At 33.4% G+C, this 20665-nt stretch overlaps 1 long non-coding RNA gene across 1 annotated transcript; it reads right to left on the bottom strand.

The window, feature by feature from the left end:
• Positions 1 to 1779: 1779 nt before the first annotated feature.
• Positions 1780 to 3723, bottom strand: LOC127834534 (uncharacterized). The gene is made up of 3 exons (XR_008027985.1): positions 3613 to 3723; positions 2947 to 3078; positions 1780 to 1904 (listed from the first exon to the last, which is right to left on the bottom strand). It is a non-coding gene; the product is annotated as an uncharacterized LOC127834534 (long non-coding RNA).
• Positions 3724 to 20665: the final 16942 nt, after the last annotated feature.

Here is a 20665-nt window from a genome sequence, read left to right as displayed (position 1 = left end):
AACAATAAAATTCGTTTAGCACTTACAGAGGTTTTTGAAACAAAATGTCGGAACTACATATTCCATATTGGAAAAATGAGACCTTAGGCGATAATTTTGCCAAATCTCGTCTCAGCCAAAATTCCGTCCTTGACGATCATCTACTCAATAAAGGCGCTCCTGAGAAATTTTAAGCGAGAATCACCGAGAAATGAAAGGGGTCTTATAGGCCTCGAACGAATCAAAAGACGTATCAAAAGACATTCAATGCCTCCGGACTTTTAGGGGCATGATACTTGATGATAATATATATTTTATGTCTATACCTTGACTGCAACTGTTGCATTCTCGCAGTTATAACTGTCCGTTTCATCAAAAACCCGGAACTCCAAATAGCAGTCTTCATCAGCATAACAAAGCAGTGGTAGATTGACGGTGAAATTAAAAATAGTTTCACCACCTCGTGGGATGTTAACGTATGCATCACCTAACTGATAGATCCATCAGAAAATTAATTATGCATTTTAAGAAATTGCAATGAATAAGAGGCCCTTTAAAAAGTAAACCAAATCAATTAAGTTGTAAATGTTTGAAAAGCACAGACATTCAGTTAACAAGGTTTTGGTAAATTGTTTGTGGTAAGTTCAAGAAAATGTACACTCAAGTTAACAAGGCTATTAAAATTGCGATTTACATACGTCAACGATTATGAAATCGGCACTGTGTATAGTAAGAAGAGCTTCTGAACCACCGGCGAAAAATATTGATACGGAACATTTCCACTGCAAAATAAATGTAACATAAGCCTAGAAATAAATCACAAAAAGCAATATCAGCATATAAAGTATGGCATTCATATTAATATGTACCATTATATAAGTTTTTATTGATTACCCCTACAAATGAAATGCAACGTAAAAGGTGCAGCATACTTTCTGGTTCGGTTTCTTTATATAGTCAACGCAATATAAACATGCAAATAAAGATTTTGGAAAGTCCCATAGACCCGACCCATGACGACGAACGTGTCCACTTTAACATTACCGCTGTGTCAAGCGAGCATCTGTCCACTGGATTAGTGTCTAAATATTCTTGAAACAATGTATCAACCGATATCGAGTTGAATCCTTTTTCCGTCGACTGTTTCAGTGAATTTGTATGAACGACTACGTTGTTAATAATCCTAATAAAGAATAAGAATAAGTTATCTCTGTTGTATTTGGTGTGAACATGTAATTTTTTATTGAAGCATACTATTGTTCAATGTGCATTTCCCTAGAGTTTGAATATTACTTATTTTGCATACAAAAACAGATAATATATCACAATACGATGCGATCAATAAGCTTAAATGCATACATATATTTACGTTTACGTAATGCAATAGATCGAATGTATGCCAACAAATGCCAACACGCATTTATTAAGAAGCATTATATTAAACCCGTTTTACTGCTTTTTACCATGACACTGTGTATAAAACACCAGTCTGGAATTCATAAGCACACGTTGAAATCAGTTGCTCCTTCGTTACGTAATTAAACGTCAGGAAAGCTGTAAGAAATAATGTGTTACAAATGTATATATATTTTATATCTCTGTAATCCTTAAGAAAAAACCAGACGGTTCTAAAGCTACAATAAAATAATATGTACATGTGGTTTATTGTCAGTCACTAAATACATAATTACATCTACATGCAGTTGAAGAGTAAAGGTTTTTCAACGATTATTGGACTGAGTGCAATCAAACAATATTTCATAATAAAATTATTTACTAACCTTCCTTAAAAACACATCCTGTAGTGGAAATCGTCTTGTAACCAATCTTGCAGCTACAGACCCTCTCCCCAGACGAAGACACGAGACAAGAGGCGTTATTTATATGTGCGCAATCCGCATCCGCGTTACACGGGCTCGACAAACCTTCAAATCATCGACACATTTAACTATTGAGAATGTGAAACGAGTCGTTAAATATGAGAAATGTATCAAGTAATATAATAATGTGTTGCAATCACTGTATGTTAAACACAAACTTAATTGATTTTGGCGTTTGTATTGAAATTGTTGGCCTTTAATTTTTTATCTTGTTAAAATGATATACACTGTAAGATATTCGTAATTGAGAACCGATGCTACCTACAAGACACCAACACTCATACACAGTTGGAAGATCATACACGAACGTATATTTAAACGAAGATTCAAGCTATTAACTCGGAAGAGTGTATTTCACATGTTTAGTATACTTACTCATTTCATTTAATATAAAACACTTAAAATTTGAATATTTCGAACAAAAATCCAATTTTTTTCTCAATAGGGACTAATATTCAAATTACACACGTTCAATACTAAATTGTTCATCACGTGTCGTCATAGTAAAGCATTACAAAAAATATATAAAAGCTAATATGAACATATATATTAAAATACTGAATTGCCTGACATTCAGTTATTATGACGTTGAGTCTTCCTCAGGCGTATTATACCAAGGTGACTATCGAGTTAACCCAAGGGTAATACGAGCTGGTCATCTTGGTACAATCGACACTTTAAATATATTCACTCGAGCAAGCACTCGAGAAATAATAATTCTCACTGAGAAAGTATGTTCATGGCATCCTCAAAAGCAAGCAAATATTATCTATACATCATGACAGTCAAAAAAGACGATGTTAATTTGAATCAAAACTGTAAACATTTGTTAGTTTATATATTGTCTACCTTTTCATAATTTCAAAAAGCTTATATTCAGATATTAAAACTTGTTCAAATGTGTTCTAAAATCAGTGCGCATACACTTGAGATTGCATGAATGCTCATATGTTAATCGATTAATGATATCGGCATTGTTTGTATGGCACTTTTTGTAAATCTGAATTATTATATAGATCTAGTAATACTTTTCCTAATTGTATCAAACTGTACACCGTTGTTCTGTACGAAAACTCTTAATACATACTTTTGACTGTACACGCCCCGTTTTTGTTGTCATATTGATTACTGCATACGCAAGTTTCGGTTTGACTGAGGTCACATTTAGCACTCGGGATATGACCACACTGATCATTAATGTTGCATTCGCTTCCGAGAACTGTACAATTTAATAAAGTTCACATATTGGACTTCACTGATGAAGCCACATGTGAAAGTAGTTAACATCAACGCACGGAAATGCATTCAAGTCCGTCAAATAAAAAAAGTAAAACGGTAACATACAATTTGTTTAAAGCAAAGTCAACATGAAGGTAAAAATGGGACTAATCTACAATCGGGAATACAATAGTGTAACGTTCAAACCAGGAATAACACTACTTATACAGTAATAGGTAAACCAAAGCCGTACTTTTAAGGAGATATTCATACAAGCACTTCGTTATAAATAATAATAATATAACACGACTTTATTTTGTTCGTTATTATCCATGCCGAATAGTTCAACATTAATTTCATGAAGTCTTTAGTAATATTGTGCATTTTTATTATTTAAAATGTTTAACATTTGTAGATCACATATTTATGTCTGCGAAACAATTGATTAAAAGAAACAATACCTTTTTTAATTCTTAACATAATTCTTTTCATGGCAACCATATTTAACATGTTTTAACTGTTCCAAATATCTTACCTCTTGGTACGCATCCCCCATATCGCAGATTTAAGTGTGCAGTTCTATTACACGTGCAGCCTGCACCCGAGCATTCAGCATACGATATCGGGTCGCAAATACTGGGGTCCGTCGAACAATCTGGGGTTTAATTAACAAATAGAAGTACGATTATTCAGGTTAAATCAAGGAATTATGTAGTTGCATTTCAAATACTTTACCAATTATGAGTAATTTTAAAAGCATTGCTTCTCGTTTGCAGAAAGTTGTGTAAGCATTGTGTGTTTGGGGCGTATTTATGTTTAAATTGGACTCAAACATCTGAAAATATCATTCACATGTTTAACAACTCCAACACCATTTCGCCATACCTTTTGTAATACATTCTCCATTTACGTCTTCGTGCGTTTCAACACATGCGCACTTTGACGTTTTTTCATTGCAGTACGCACTGCCGTTTATACTGGAGCAGTGATTCTCTGAAGGAATACAACCGTCTCCAATTTCTGTGAAAAGTAATGATAATGAGTGATAAAAACGGCCACAATCATGATTAAAGTACAAACACATTTTGATTTCGGTTAAATAAAAATCTTATATATTTGATACTTCTTTGTCATCGTTCGAATAAGGTTGTGTACGCCTTTGAATACTTTAATAATATTTATATACTGTATTGTTAATATTTTATATTTACATTGAAATTTATTTATAATAAGATTGATTTTACTTCGTATTAAAGATAAATCCTTCGTCCATTCGAACGGGTTAACAGTCGGATAGCAAACAAACGAGGCATCGTTTCCGTTGGTGTCGTTCTTGTTGTAACATTTGCCATCTATGATGCAGATGTCGTATATAATCAACTGAAAAATATATGTAAAAACAGCAAAGAGTCGATACAAACCTGAGTTATCATTTTTTTTAATGTTTATTGTTAAATAACTTTAACGTTTCGATTGGTTTCATTGTCCCCCCCTCCAATAAAAATTCTTACCCAAGGAATAACTCTGGTATCAACTGCATCACTGTAAACTGCGGGATTCGTTGAAGTTGTCGCCCCTGTTTCAAACACTGTGACTGAGCAATAAATCTACAGCAAAACAACATTTTTGATCAGGGAAACTATCTTATATTGCAGTTTTTATTTCGCAATGCTCAAGTAATCTTACTCTGTTCTTTTCTAGCGCTTATTATTTAAAAAAATGTCAGAGATATTTACAAGTGCTCTTTTCATTTATGTTTTCCCAAAATAACAAATGATTAGAATGCTTTGGAAATATCGAACGGATGCAACATTTGAGCAAGTGATAAATATCATAGCTTAATATGCGGTAAGTTAATAATAAGTTAAAGAGACCGTGTTAAAGCTTATTAGTGCACGTTTATAGCTTTAATTAGTTTAATTTACCTCCTTATTCAAAAAACATTCTTGTCCGGGATGGTTGAAAGTATCTTTCAACACTAGCACATACTTTCCAAATATATTGGCACTGTTTTGCTCCATTATAATAATATTGGCACCAGCATACCTACATCATATATCAGAGTATGATTATAAAATACAATGCATTCGATTATTGTTACGTACAAAGCTACACTGAATGTTTGATATATTTTGGAAACGTTTATTCTTACCATCTCACAATGTGTTTTTTTGTTTTTAATCGGAGTGAACTCGCAGATGATTCCATTGTGTTCCACGGATATGAACACATTCTCAACTTGGACAACAGGTTGCAACTGTGATCCATGCCATGTCAGTCCTGTGTGCTCCTCTGAACATGGTATTGATTGTGAACATCGTGCAGCACCAGTGATGTGTTTATAATAATAGTAGCCCTTGTAACTGTATCCCATATTATGCGTCAGACTTTTAAATTCGTCATTCGAAGGGCAATCACACTGATAGTAACTATCAGTATATGCATAGGTAACATGTTGACTTGGATTGGTTAGACTGTCTTCCAACGGAATTCTGCGAGGTAAATGAAGGAACATAATTACCAAAAAATGTAATTATGTTCTGTATTCGAGTGTTTGAGTAAATTGTATTTTTAAAATCTTAACAAAGACAAACGTGATTTATATAAGAGATACATCAGTTTTTAAGCCCAATACATCGTTTAATTGTTGTATTTTATTAAAGGGTTTTATTTTCGTACTTCATTCGGGAATGCTTACTAATGAAGTACGTTTGACTTTACCTCCAGCTGTTTTGAAAACCCAGATTCGTCTGTTATAAAGGAGCCGTTGCCCAGACGGTATTGCTTCTGTTGAAACGCTGAAATACCGTCCATAGATATACATTTTTTGTTTGAATAACTTTCTGTTAAGGTCAGGTCCAGTGATTCGCTTTCGAAGTTAACAATCACTTTGACGTAAATTCCATTCAGAAGGCGAATCCCTTGTGTAGTTATGTGTGCATCCTGAGCAATATAATCCTTATCATTTTCATCTTCCTTGAACATAAAGTGTTAAGCGATAAAAGTGTATGCAACTAAAAACGGTCATTTTTTGTTGTTGTGATATTGAAAAGACGCAAGAGATTATGTTAACTTATGAGCAAATTACAATTATAAAGATTGATATATCATGCAGAACTGAATTCATTTAGCAAACATGTTGTCATGTTCAACATTTTATATATACATTGTGTATTTCGAAATTTAAAAACAAGTTTAAATAAACTTCACAAACCGACAAAGTCCCGACGAAGCAATTACAACGCTACAATCTATGGGTACCGATAAGTTTTCTAATGATTTTAGAAAAATCTATTATCATCTGACATCTCAATATTGATTTCAACGCTGATTCTCTGATTTAATATAATAAATGTAATACCAATTCGGTATCCATCGCAAAGCTATGCAATCCGTCTTCGTTTGGGTGTACCATTAGAAACCCTTCAACTTTGATTGAGTCGCATATATCAATCGTGTAGATCTCATTGCCGTTACGAAAGGTGACTGCACACAAACATGACGATGCCGGCTTCTTTGTACACACTCGCATCTTTATTTGGACCTTTTATTAGAAAAACAACGTCATGATTCAAATCCAGAAAATATAAATGAACACGTGACCTTTAATTTGTAATTAAATAAGGTTGTGTGTGTGTGTGTCATAATAACGAATAGCACGTCATCTATCATAAACATGGAATCTGATATAAATCTATACATTTCGGGTCACGTTCGTTAATTATCCACGTACGACATACATCCAAGGCATGTATGCTTGAATCATTTTTTATACAACGTTTAAGCTTCCTTGAATATTGCATTACGCTTGTATGTTATGATTTATTGCACAGAACCATGACTCTTTGGCATATTACCTCCACCGGAAGTGCATTGTCCCTAAACATCAAGAATTCTCCTGTTCCACTAAGGGGAATCACTACCGAGTGATTGATGCTAAAACAAATCGTGTCAAGGCATGAGATGTCATATTAAATATCATATAAATACGTCGAAGAATAGCAAAACAATCGGGTACTTATGTCATAGATTACCGAACATCGATTTAATTGGGCACGTACGTTAATTTAAATAAATATTACAGTATATACCTGTATGAACTGGCAACCGTTTTATTCATTATCGTCGTTTGGTAGCCGGTATTCCAACCGACATGCACGGTTGTATTATGCAAACTATGGTTAGCTAGCTTGATCTGCAAATTAAAAATACAACTTAGTTTTTAGTGCTTTAAAAACAAGAACAAGTTTTGATTCTCTAACCTATGTGGTGTAACGTGTGTTTTGTTTGTAACTTGTTGTATTTGGACAATATGCGCCCATGTTCAGTTGGTTTCATTTACTTTGTAAAACTAATCACAAGACTTTTTTTATTTACAGCCATGTGCGTAAGATGTTCTATTGTAGAAGTTATAAGTTAAAGTTTATTGGTAAGGGAAATAACTCAATATTTACTTGGAAAAAAGGTCGTACCTCAATATCAGGAAATACATATCCATTCCAAAGATCATGACCAGACACAGAAGAATTAAATTTAACTTTGTACACGTCATCAGGAGAGTGTGACTCAAACTGAGTCACTAAAATTTTAAATGCGCTTTCGTATTTTAAAGTCATAAATGTTCCGATGTTATTAATACTCGTCCAGTTCCTATGCAAAAAATAATAGGCTTTATCCCACGTGCCATATTTCTTCAGTCCCTTCGCTGTTAGTCCTTTGGCAGTAAAACCACATACAGGATGGTCGTCAGCACCAAGGGGACTGGCGCACTTTCCTTCCGCATTGAGCTCCCACTCAATGTCACAGGATAATGAAGGGTCATTTACTGCCGTCTTACAACCAATAGGTGAGTGGATTACACCATCGAAACTCTCGATAACACCTCCATCCAAAGCTCTGTTCACGAACCACTTTAATACAAACAGGATTAGTCTCCAGTCATTTACAACTTCAGATATGAACGACATATTATTATAACGTTCTTTGTTTTTTTAAACAATGCATATTTTAAGAAACCATTTGTAACCTTTCAGAAGCCCGATTTAACAAACAACAACATATTAAAAAATGCAACCCGAACAACCCAATCCGTAGGTTAACTTACAGATTCAAAGCCTACAACGTCAGTGTTACTAAATATTGGCGTTGACCGTGGTCCAAACATTGATTCCGACCATTCAAAACTGCATTGGACCTGATAATACAAAATGATGATACAAAATCATATATAATGTCTACTTAGTAATCAAATTCAGAAAAACGTTTATGCCACCTCATATTGTATAGTTTGCATATACTATTACTTAACATTACAACAGACAAAACTGCAATCATTTTCAGCTGTATCAGCATTGACGAGATTAGTTTATTATCGAGGACATAAGTTTAAAAGGAGGTATTTTAGCCCGGTTTCATTAAAAGCCGTATATTTATTCAGATACGCTCGTGTACGTTTCTTGCAGAACTATACGTCTTAAGATCAGATATTGAGAACGCTCTCTTAGAGGTGATTGTTACCGGAATCTTCTGATCGCTGCGACATATCAATTAGAATAAAAATAAGGATACCAAAAATCCGGATATGTGTTTTCCACATTTATCTTTTATCTCTCGTTCAGTAATGTCGGTTTTGTTCAGCTGTGGTCGTTTGTACGGCCCAGCTGACTTACAATGGGCGCCGTCGACATACCTTAAACATACAATAGCACAGTTTGTGTTAAAGATCCATAAACACTCAAAATCAACGAATACTTCGTAAAATATAGTTAACCAATAAAAACATCAGTGTTTCTTAAAGCACTAGCAAAATTCCAACGCTATATGTAAAGTTGGAATATTGATTTAACGAGATATACACTTCTCTTGTTTATTTTGTGTGTAGGACAATATATCCCATTTGAATTTCTCGCGACATTATCCGAACATTAACGAGTGAAAGCGAGATTGCCTTTAGGCAGCGTCGAAAGCACTACTTAGTTCTCATGACTAAGCATGACATAGTTATCATTATTTTATTTATAAATGGAGCTCAAGCGAGGACATCCTGCTCTAAGCTAATCAGCATGAAAAAAATAAATAGAAAAGGGAGCATGAACAAATGAAAGTGTATGTTGGGCAATTCATAACTGAATGGAACTGCGTCGAAAAAAAGAATGGGGGTTTACCATGATTTTGAAGTTGCCCGTTCTCTATTTTACTATAAAGATAGACCTAATAGAAAGTACAGGCACGTGAGCTCCAAATGATGCAAATTAACCCAAAGTTTGTAAATTAACCCAAATCGAATGAATCCGATCCTGACTCAAGATCATCCGTAAAATGAAACAAGATGACATCGATGCTTAAAAGTTGCAAATTGTTTGTATATTAACGTTTTTACACCAATTGTATTTGTTTTAGAGTCAAAATATTGTAATAAACCTTCGTATTGCACTTTTTGTACTTATACGTTTTTTATTTAGCATAATAGTATTTGGCAGTATTTATGGATCTTTATTTTGTAATATTAGCACGAATAGAAACTAACTTGTAATATTTGAACGATATGATATATAACTGAAAGCTTATGTACATACCAATTTACCGTGTAGTAAAATCCGTCATCGATGTAGTAGCGGAAAAAGTCAGCGTTGTAACACTGTTTGCAAAAATGCTGATATCTAACAATACGATAATCAAATATGTGACACTGGAAGTATATGTACGGAATTTGCATATTCGTTCCAATTGATGTATCATACACAACGTTAAACTCTAAATCGCTCGCAACCTGTGCCCATTTACTCGATGAGTTACCACCAATGTTTGAAGATACCCCGGTTCCTGCAAAACAAAATAAAATATATTTCATAATGAACTAAAATGTGACAGAATAACGTGTTGGCGTTTGTAAAACAATTCTAAAGACGATCTCGAATTACATGATTTTACTATTCAACGTACATACCAACACAATATCCAGAAAAAGGAATGGGCGATTTCTTCACAAAAATAAAATATCTTCCAACACAATTTCTGATAGTGACGTTGTATTCCTTCGATATTTCATAATGTCCAATTCCTCCAATTTGAACTGTTTTTCAATTTCTTTAAGCGTCTCAAGATTTACACGTTCTGTATCGCTTAGCACATCTGAAGTATAAACATGCACTATGAATTGATAACTGCAAAAAATATCGTCCACTACTTGAAACATGTTGTAAAGGAAAAACAAAAGATATCATAGAAACAATTGCATAAACCTTTTAAGTAAATAGGATATTTAGTTCCGCATGCTCCAGGACTCCGGTCAGCAACAGAACTGGCTGAAGACAGCATGTTGTGTCCAAAGTCATACCAACGCTCTAGAAGAAGGTCATCGCGAATAGGAAGTTCTGTTGAGTTGATACGGTAGGAAGGGGATCGACGATACTTATCCGGGAATGAACGTACACTTTGATGACACACATCATTTTTCTCGACTGGAATATAACATCCTTGTTAGTTCTTAATAGGGCAGACGTAATATCGTCTATGTAACACTCGAGGTTAAAAACGTTTCGTTTATCTAAGTACTTTGTTTCATTCAAAACAATTTATATTTGAAATATGAACATATAAGTTTAGCAAATACTCAGTAAACGTGTTTATTAAATATAAAAGATTAGACCCGTTACTGTTATTGAAATCTGAAAAAGAGTGACGTACGCGAAGAAACGCATTTGTGATTAATCTCCTCATATCCATCAATACAAGCACAAGTGGATGAACTGCATCTGGTCCCAATCAAAGAACACGTCTCGTTATCGGTACAATCCATTCCGAGAACTTGAACGAAAACATAACAGAAATATGAAGCTTTACAATAACAGTTTTTTTTCAAGATTTACAGTTTTGCATCATTGAGTATCAAAACAAATTAAATGCACTTGTTCATGTAACACATGTTACTATATATATGAACAAAATATATCTAAATAACTTCAGTTTTATTAAGATCGCTATTTTATTTGTTACTAACTAAAGGATAGGACAAATGATTCAATAGCGGTTTTTTGGGGTGTTAATGCATCCAACTGACTTTTTTGAAGAATTTCGTTATTTTGTTTATCAACGTATTAATCAATATGAATTTGGTTTACACGCATACGTGAACTCAGATAATTTTCACGGATCATGCGTACTTCAAAATAACGCACAAAGGACATAACTCCTAAATTAAAATGAGTAAATTTATCCGGTTTTTAAATGCTCTGATGCACGGTCGTTAACCACTTGCGAAACTCTTTTTTGACATGAATTCATTAAAAAGCCGAGGATATATCAGAGGCGTCGCAAAGGTGGGAATGTTTAACAAACGATCTTGAAATCTAGAGGACGAATAATTTTGTAAACGTATTCCGCTTGAAAATCGATTAGTTTAATTCGATTAAGCGAACATAAATTGATCCACAAATGTGCAGAAACACACAATCAAAATCAATTCTAGAACGTGATTTATCTTTATAATTTGTGACATTATGGTGTTTTGGAAAACGTATCAATGCTGTTGCGTGTGTGACGAGCACCCAATATAATCGATGATGACATCAAATTGGGTTCTGGTAAATCTATAAATTTTTGTTCGCATGTTTCCGAACGAGATGGAAGAATTTTCATGGGGTTGCGTTACGATCAGGGGGTGGCGCCGATGCATGAGAAGCGATTTGACAGTCGTATTACAGAATTGTCACCACATGACAAGTCGGCAGAAGATAGTTTATGTCATTAGCGCTTTATTTTGATTACATTATTCTCGTCATACAGGTAAAAGCATAGATTTTTGTTTTACTCTACCGTGGTTCAAATTATTAATATTTTCACGTTCCCTATTGGGGAGTAACTGTCTGTTTTGGTACATTTTATGCAAAAATCTTCGCTATGTCAAACTACATCACTCTGTGTTTAAAGTAACGAAAAATGTGTTTAAACAGCAACAACATATCAAATATATTCAACCTCTAGATTTCTTTATCGTGTTTTAAATGTCCGGGCCTTAGCACCATCTCGAAAGTAACATTGGCTTGATTTTAAATATATTCCGAAAAAAAGGTTGTGCGTCCCTGTTGTGCGTCCCTGTTCTTCCAACAAATATTATGAAATATAAATGCAATTTAAGTTCTTACCCGCTTTGCAAAAGTCTGTGTTGGTTGGCTGAGCAAAGCCTTCCTTGCAGGAACACAGTGTCTGGTTGTCACAATATGCATTGTCAACAAGCCCACATATGTCATCCCTTGTTGAACAATTTTGTCCAAGGACTGAAATAACGACCATATGTACATTGCCAATAGTGTTTAATCATAGTATTTAAAATTATCTGCAACATGTATTTATTAATCGAGTATTGGATTATTAACAAACTAAGACGGCTATACTTCAATTGAAATTGGTAACGAACTTGTCTTAAAGTTTGAAATCAACAACGTGTCCAGATTATTTTTGAGTACGTCTTACGAAAAAATTATTAAAACCATTTTCACCTACTTTTAGTGCATTGTCCGTGATCTTCAAAGCCCTCCACGCAGACATTGACCGGGTAATAATCAATAAAGTTATTGTCCATAGGATTTTGATAAATAAATCTAGTGTCGTTGACGCATTGTGTATCGTTCACCGTTCCATACGAACATTTCATTCCAATAACTACCAATTGAAACAGAATAATACTGGATTAGAAAAAAAAATAGGTTCGAGTACAAATGCATGCTTTAAAAGTAAACAAAAACTTTCCAAAGGGGGTTTGTTTATACCAGAAACATGATTTAACGTTATTTAATGATAGTAATTACGCTTTAAACGACTAAGTCAAATGTATTAAATTGCATACGCGGTTTGCAAACATATTCATTGAAGACTTCGTCATCAACCGAACCATACGATTCGTGCCACTGGTCGCGAACTGCGTCTTGATAATAGATTTTACTGCATACACATTTGCCTGCTGAACATCTAAACGCGAATTTATTAGAATCAGAGTCACCAAAACAGTCGTTGTCAAAGGTGCAAACAGAGTCGTAAACTGAAAAATGAAATTATAAATGTTAGAAACGAAAACTATAAGACGTGACACAATAAAGCATTTATAACCGCACTTATATCGATAGTTCAATCCATTATGCTAAGAAATACGTAATGAGTACATGGTTATTATAATTAAAAACGGTATATTTCACTCTTCGCTAAAATGTATACCTTTTTACGATAAAACAAGCAATTCTGGAAAGCAACTACATTTTAATAATCAAAACGGATTGCATTATACTCATACTTGCGTGACATTCGTCTTCTATGTTCCGTGTGTACCCTGGTGAACATTTACATATGTTTTCCACGTTGCAGTAGTACGCCCTGTGTGCGGGGAAGTAGTTCTCACGGAGAATATACCCTTGCGCCAGGTAATCATTGATAAATGAAAAATGGCTTGAATTGCCGCAGTATTGAATGTCCGAGCAAACTGAGTCTAACACTAAAATATAAATTAAAACCGATAGTATATTTTTTTTAATAATACAAAGAAATGTACACCAACGCATCATTTATATAAAACCTGGTTTTGTTTTCAGGACCATTTTACAACAGTTCTGATTTGAAACATGTTTAAAGTCGTGTTAAGGTTTTGTTGATTATTTGTATATTACCAATATCAGAATGAAATGATCCTCTTGAGCATTACAAAATGGATGTACTAATTATGGCCAGATGTTGGCTACTTAAGCCAATGTCAGCAAACGTATGATTGAATATGCAATTCACAGTAGCATAAGATTATTACCCTTTTTGCAAGTGAAAGAGTCTGCGGAGGCCAGTGCATATCCTTTCTGACAGCGACACTTTCCAGCGTATCCGATAACGGTGCTGTCTGGTTCACAAATAACGTCCCCGCCCCCACAGTCGATTGTTGAGTTGCAAAATGTGTCCAAAACTTGCAATGCAATAATATGGTATGTCATTCGGAATATTGATTAAAAATGTACTCAGTGTAAGGGAGTTGTTAATATAAATTCTAACCGACATGTAATTTGATTTTTGCAGACAGCAGAATCAAGAATGGGTAATTCGGTATTTGTTACCAATGAACTTAATGATCTGAAAATTTCTGAATAATTCATGAAAATTGTTTTATAAATTGCAGGGGCTTAAATGCGCGCTAACAAACTAACCGTTTTTAGAATATAAAATATGCAAGCAAATAATAAATATTACGTTATGTATGATGCTATTTATAACAACTTTAAAAAACAAAATGAAACCGTTATTGAACTGATTAAAGTTTTGTTTTTTAAAATGTTAGACTTACTGTGATATTAAATAAAGATACATTGATAAATATAGTTCTTATTTATAACATTTCTAAAAGGACTAATTAAACAAAAAGCATATTAGAATCGAATTTGTTTTGGTGAACGATAATTTGATTTTGAAAACTACACGGTCATGAGTAAATTTGCTTGTTCTTAAACTAAATCGTTTATATTTGACATTTAAATACATGCAATTGTATTTGTTTAGGCAGTAGTACCAGAACGATAATATACATGCCATTACAGAAAACCAGCTTTTACTAGGCTAAAAATGCAAAATAAAAATGTGTTAATAAACTGACGTTTCGTAAGTTACGTTATAAACAAATACCGACGTGTGCGCGCATTTCATCGTTTAAACAAAATTGCGTGTATTAAATTTGTTTAAGATAATCCGTTTATAGTAAGTACACTATATAATTTCATAACATATTCAATGTTCCTCTAGTAAAAAAATTAATAACGTTTCTCTTGTATATTGGTGTCTTCAATCCCATTCATATACATGAATTTTCTCCGTTATAATCACATACCCCAAACACATTGGTCTCCTCGTTGTAAGTACCCGGATGAGCAGCTGCATACACTGTCGGCACACGTGGTGTTAGATAATCTACCGCAATCTGTCGGTTTATCGCATTGTCTTCCGAAGTCTTTAAATAAATGGACAATACAGGTTCCAATGTGAAATATTGTCTCAGTATAGTGGGCCAAGTTATATACTTGTAATAATGGGATAGCGGACATTTGAACGGACATGCACGAAATCTGATTAAACCGATCTGGATTGTTCTATTACGCTTATACCAAGATTACTTGTTCCAATTTATATTGGGTTTAAGCAATACCCTGAATACATTTAATGTAGGTCACCTTGGTCTAATACGAAGACCGAGTCATGAAAATTAGAGGCAAATAATTTTATTAGTGTATTACTTTTAAGTTAAAATGGAGTGTGGAATATATGAGAATGTGTGACCTGTAACTGTGCTATTCAAATGTTATTAATCTAAACAAGTAGTCCATACTTCGACGATGTAACACTGTTAGCAATAAGGACATTGATTTTGAAGATATTTGACTAAATATCCTAGATATTGGTTTCCAATATTTCATCTTTAACGGATTCAATGTAAATAAAATGAAGTACGACATTTTAGTGTCACGTTTACCCTTGTATAGTTTCTTACATTATGCTACATTATGACAGTATGTATAGTAATGTGCGGTAGGACTGTCGTTTAAATGTACATAGCTCATTTGATTAATACTCTGTTGGCAGTGTAAGGATAATAACCTGGTATATAATTAACAGAAATAAACACTTTCACAAACTAATCAAAAACACTCTACGTGATGAAATTAGTAACTATAGACTATAACTATAGACTCACTAATATAAATGAATATATTAATGTTGCAAACCTACATGACTGACATTTGTTATGGTCCTTATAAAATATATCTGGGTTGCATGAACATATTCCAGAGGTGCAAATGTAGCTGTAACCATAGACTTCATGGTCCGTCCTGTCACAGTTATCCGTGTGGCTACATGGGAGCCCTACAACTATAAATGGTAAACCAGTTCATGCATGATCTGCTACACAGCACAGAACAGCATTAATTGCGTGTCTGCGCAAAACACTAATTAATATAAAGTTTCGCGATTCAGGTTGCCGTTTTTAAATGTTATAATGTAAAAGTGTAAGGTAAATAAAAATGTAAGGAGCCAAACGCGGCAATACTTGTGCTAAAGTTGATGTTTTAGTTGCTTAAATACAGGAAAAGTGATACCCGAGAACAATTTATGATTTTTTTATAATGAAAACGTCACACACGCATAATAGCTGATAAAGCTGATATATATCGTACTTGAAATGATGAATGTTCATAAATAAATGGCAAATACAAATCTAAATCAATTATACATGATCAGACACGTAAAGACTTGAAATCAAAGCAGGTTAAATACAACATTAAGGTCCGAATTAAACCCTCGTGCTTCGGGTCTAATTGGTGCATTTGATAATTATAACTATTAAACGGACCGTCAAAAACGAATGACGAAAAAAAAAAGTTCTAAAATACCGTATTTTTTTACAATCATTAATATATATTGATTAAAATATCACGACTGGCATATTACATTACTTGAAAAAGTTCATATTTTTAGTATATTCGGTAATAAAATTTCGCGATGTGAAATCGAAAGTGCATCGCGAATAGGTGACATAACGATATACACACTATAAATAACGCAAGAAGATTGATAATTTTATGTATAAAATATCTACAATTCACTACGCAGGCACAATTTGCATTCCTGGTCTTACCACGTGACGATGATGATCAATCTACTTGCGTTATTTATAGTTAACTGGCAGTTACTTGGTACATGTACCCAGTAAATTTTGTTACCGAATATACTGAAAATATGAAAACTTAACAACTTTGTTAAAGTAATGTAATATACCAGTCGTGATATTTTAATCAATATAAACTAATAATTGTAAAAAATACGGTATTTTAGAACTTTTCTTTTTTCATGACTCGTGGTTGACGGTCCTGTTAACAAGAGTACTTGGTTGTGTGTTTACAGAAAAAATATCATTTTCAATTTTAAATGGTGTTAAAATAACTAATACTTCTTTACGGGGAGTGTTTAGGAACAAACCGTAAACGCATCCGTTGACATTCCCGCGATAACCTTCTTCACAAGTACATACAGTGTTCTCGCAGGCAACATGTTCAATATCGGGGCACTCTTTGGTACTCATGCAGCGATCTAAATAGATTGGTAAAGTTATTTAATACAATGTTCGTTTGTTCAATTGTAGCTATTTGGTCAAAGAAAAGTAACATGTAATATGCAAACAATTTAAGCAGGGTATTCAGACGGAGGGTTAAATAGTTTCTTACGAGAACTGCAATATCCGCGCATTTTGCCGAGCACATAGTCGTGTGGCTGACATTCTAATAATGGTGTCGAACAGTTCTTTTCATCCGAACAGATCACTGCAATAGATCATTTGCATACAGAATAGATTTGGGCGTCATACTCACGTGTGGCGATGTTTATGAAATGAGATTAATTTCAGAGCACTTATAGAATGATTTATAATTTTGAATTTGTACATTTGTTTGTTGTCAAAATAACGATTTTAATACATAAAAAAAAAATTTGATGTACATGTCGCTGTAAGTTATTCCTTTTTTTAATTTCTTTTGGACAAATAAAACCATTTTTACCACGTTTTTTCACGATAAGGTTTGCTTCAATTACAATAGTTATCTATTTTAAAATTATGCAAAAAATCGAGAATCGCTAGAATTAGAAGCATGTCCAAACGGCAAAAAAGTTTAACTTTTCTAAAATCATTTCGCATTCAAGTAATTTGTCACCAATATTTTTGTTATAGTTTAGAGAATGATTTTAATACATATTTTGGCTACTTTGCTACATTAATATGTAAAAATTAAGACAAAATAATTGTAGTTTCAATGTAGCAGTGTATACATAAGATAAACAGTTTATTTTTTTAGTGTAACAACTATGCTAGAAAACATAAACAACTTAAGCGAATCAAATATTTCTCGTAAAAATATTATCTTGTTTATGACAAAAAAAGTGAACTAAGTTCCCACAACTGCATACACTTATCTTATTTTTTCCAAATGTTCTTAGTTTTTACAAAAAAAATAGGATCTCATATACTTTAAATAATGCCTATACAAGTTCATTAAATCATTAAACATTCTCTCAAAATCCTCAAAGTAATAATTTCAGATCAGCAAATTTCAATTTTTTTACTTGTCTTGTGAATAAGAATTCAATCTCCTGATAATATTACTTAATGCCATTATTAGTATCGCGTGACAAATTAAGCATGTGTTTTAAAAGAAAGAAATACATTTTCCGGTAAAACTGTCATTATGTATTAACAAAATAGAGCGGATGAGGTCAGACATGATCACATCTTATTAGATCGCTTTACCTTTGCAATATGCACTGTAAATAATGCCCATTTGTGGCTTTGAAGCAATGCCTTTTGTATCGAATTGTAGAGCGATGTGCATGCATATATGCAGTCAGTAAAATGGTAAGTTATATTGAAATTTAGATGAATACTTAAACACTAGCTGTTGGCAAGGAACGTTAGAAAGTAATAAAAAATAATCCACTCACTGGTTTTCACACCTCCTTGTGTCCACTATACATTCATATGTTTCATGGTCGCAGTCGTCGTTGCTCTTACAATTATTATGCGAATACGAGCCATCTGTTAAAAAAAAATACTTATTACAATTATTTAATATACAAAAGGTTCCAATATAACTTGCAGTTTGAGTATATCTCATTAAATGTGTGAATAGTATACACTGTTCGTCGTCTTATACTGTATATAAAACTGCTGTTCGCATAATAATGGTCACACTTGCACACAAAAAAACAAAAAAGCGGCTTTACATAGTGTTTGTTCTTGATGTATTTGAAACCAAATGGTTAACTCATACACGAAAAATAATAACTGTCTCGGCGATTTTACACATGGAGGAAAAGCAATATCTGCAGAATTGGCATCTAATTCTTGACAGGAATGTTTTCATGGCAGATAATGTTGCGCATAGGCGACTTAAAGCTCGTTTCCATCTTTGTTGATATGGGTATATGCCTTTGAATGCCTTGTATTCAGAACGGCGTTGTAAGAAAAAAAAACACATGTATTGCTCAGCCAATAATTGCCTATACAATTCTAACTCTATTTGCCTAAATGATGCGCTCGAAATATTTTCGTTTAATCTAGGAGTGTGTCCTTTCATACATCTAACTCGAGAAATCTACGGAGCTAATATATTAATACGTTGTGTCGTATTATATATAGTACCAGTGTTTTTTATGTATGCATGCAGACCAATGTCTGATTGTTTAGCAGGATTGTATTTTTTCCGTCATTGAAAAGTCGTTACTTGAAAAGTGAACGGATCTAGTTCACAGAAGATGTGATTCGATATGGAATCACCTGATAACTACGTCAGAAAAACATTCAGCCTTGAACACGTTTATTGCGGCGTTGCTACTCGCACTCACGAGGGATAACGTGACTTAACCGCTGTTGAAAACTGTAGGTAAACTTTAGAAAGAGTAGATGAATAAATATAATATAATTCTTGTTTTGGTAAGTAAACGAAAAGATATAGCAATACATATGCATGAACAATTAATGTTGTTTCAAATTTAAAGCATCTTCAAGTATGAGATTGCTGTTTTATCAGTATTGTCTTTAAATTGTCGGTTTGTTACATTTGGCCTGGTTAAACGATTGCTGTTTATAAATCCCGCAGGTATTCGGAGCTTTTATCTGTTCTGAATTACATATACGGAAATAATTCATGAGACAATCGTCGGAGCAGGCGTTTAAATGAAAATAAAAATCTATCAATTAAAGCAGCGTTTTCCTTCAAATAATGTATTTTGCGTGCTATCAATTTTGTCCATATTGTCAGTAGGGATTGACTCGTAATATGTAGGTTGTGAAACAGTGTCAACATTATTTTTTGCAAAAATCGGAAAAGAAAAATAGTCAGCATGTTAACTAGTAGGTTAAGTAAAAAACGAATGTGAGAGCAACTAAAGAAAAAAGATGTTTTATTTAGCTGGAGCAGTCTTTTATATTCCTTTTCATAGTTATTTATTTTTGCTATTACATCATATAAAGTACACAGTATGATCATAATATTGAAAAAAAAAATCATACGAACAATCAATCTTTACTTAACAGGAATTAGAAGTGAATATTAACAGAAACATATTTTAGAAGGTCTGTATCTCAATACTTTCATCAGTGCCCGTGATATGACACATTATGGCTTTTAAGCACAGCGAATACGAATTATTAAGTTTTATTCTTTTTGATAAATGCAATAATGGTATTACCTCATATTGCGATTTGCTGATAATTTTTTATGACAGCAGCATAATGTGACGATAAATATTATTATATGAAGTCTCGTTTTGTTTATTTTGAGATTGGTCTTCTGTTGGGGCGTGAAAAACAATACCAGAAACGCCCCGATTGTATAAAGAACAGAATTTGTTAGATTTATAATTCGTGGAGCTCTTATGTGCTGGTTATCGATTTTAATATTATGATAAACAACACCTTCGAAGGCGGGGTAGACACGGGATACTACGCGTATCTACGCTGCTGTGATTTTATAAATATACAAACACAGCTGATCAATTAAATTCGTTCAATATCGCATGTT

This window comes from Dreissena polymorpha, chromosome 6 (genome assembly GCF_020536995.1).
Source record: "Dreissena polymorpha isolate Duluth1 chromosome 6, UMN_Dpol_1.0, whole genome shotgun sequence".
Classification (NCBI taxonomy): domain Eukaryota; kingdom Metazoa; phylum Mollusca; class Bivalvia; order Myida; family Dreissenidae; genus Dreissena; species Dreissena polymorpha.
The sequence above is the reverse complement of the archived record's forward strand: the minus strand, read 5'-3'. Positions and strand labels throughout refer to the sequence as shown.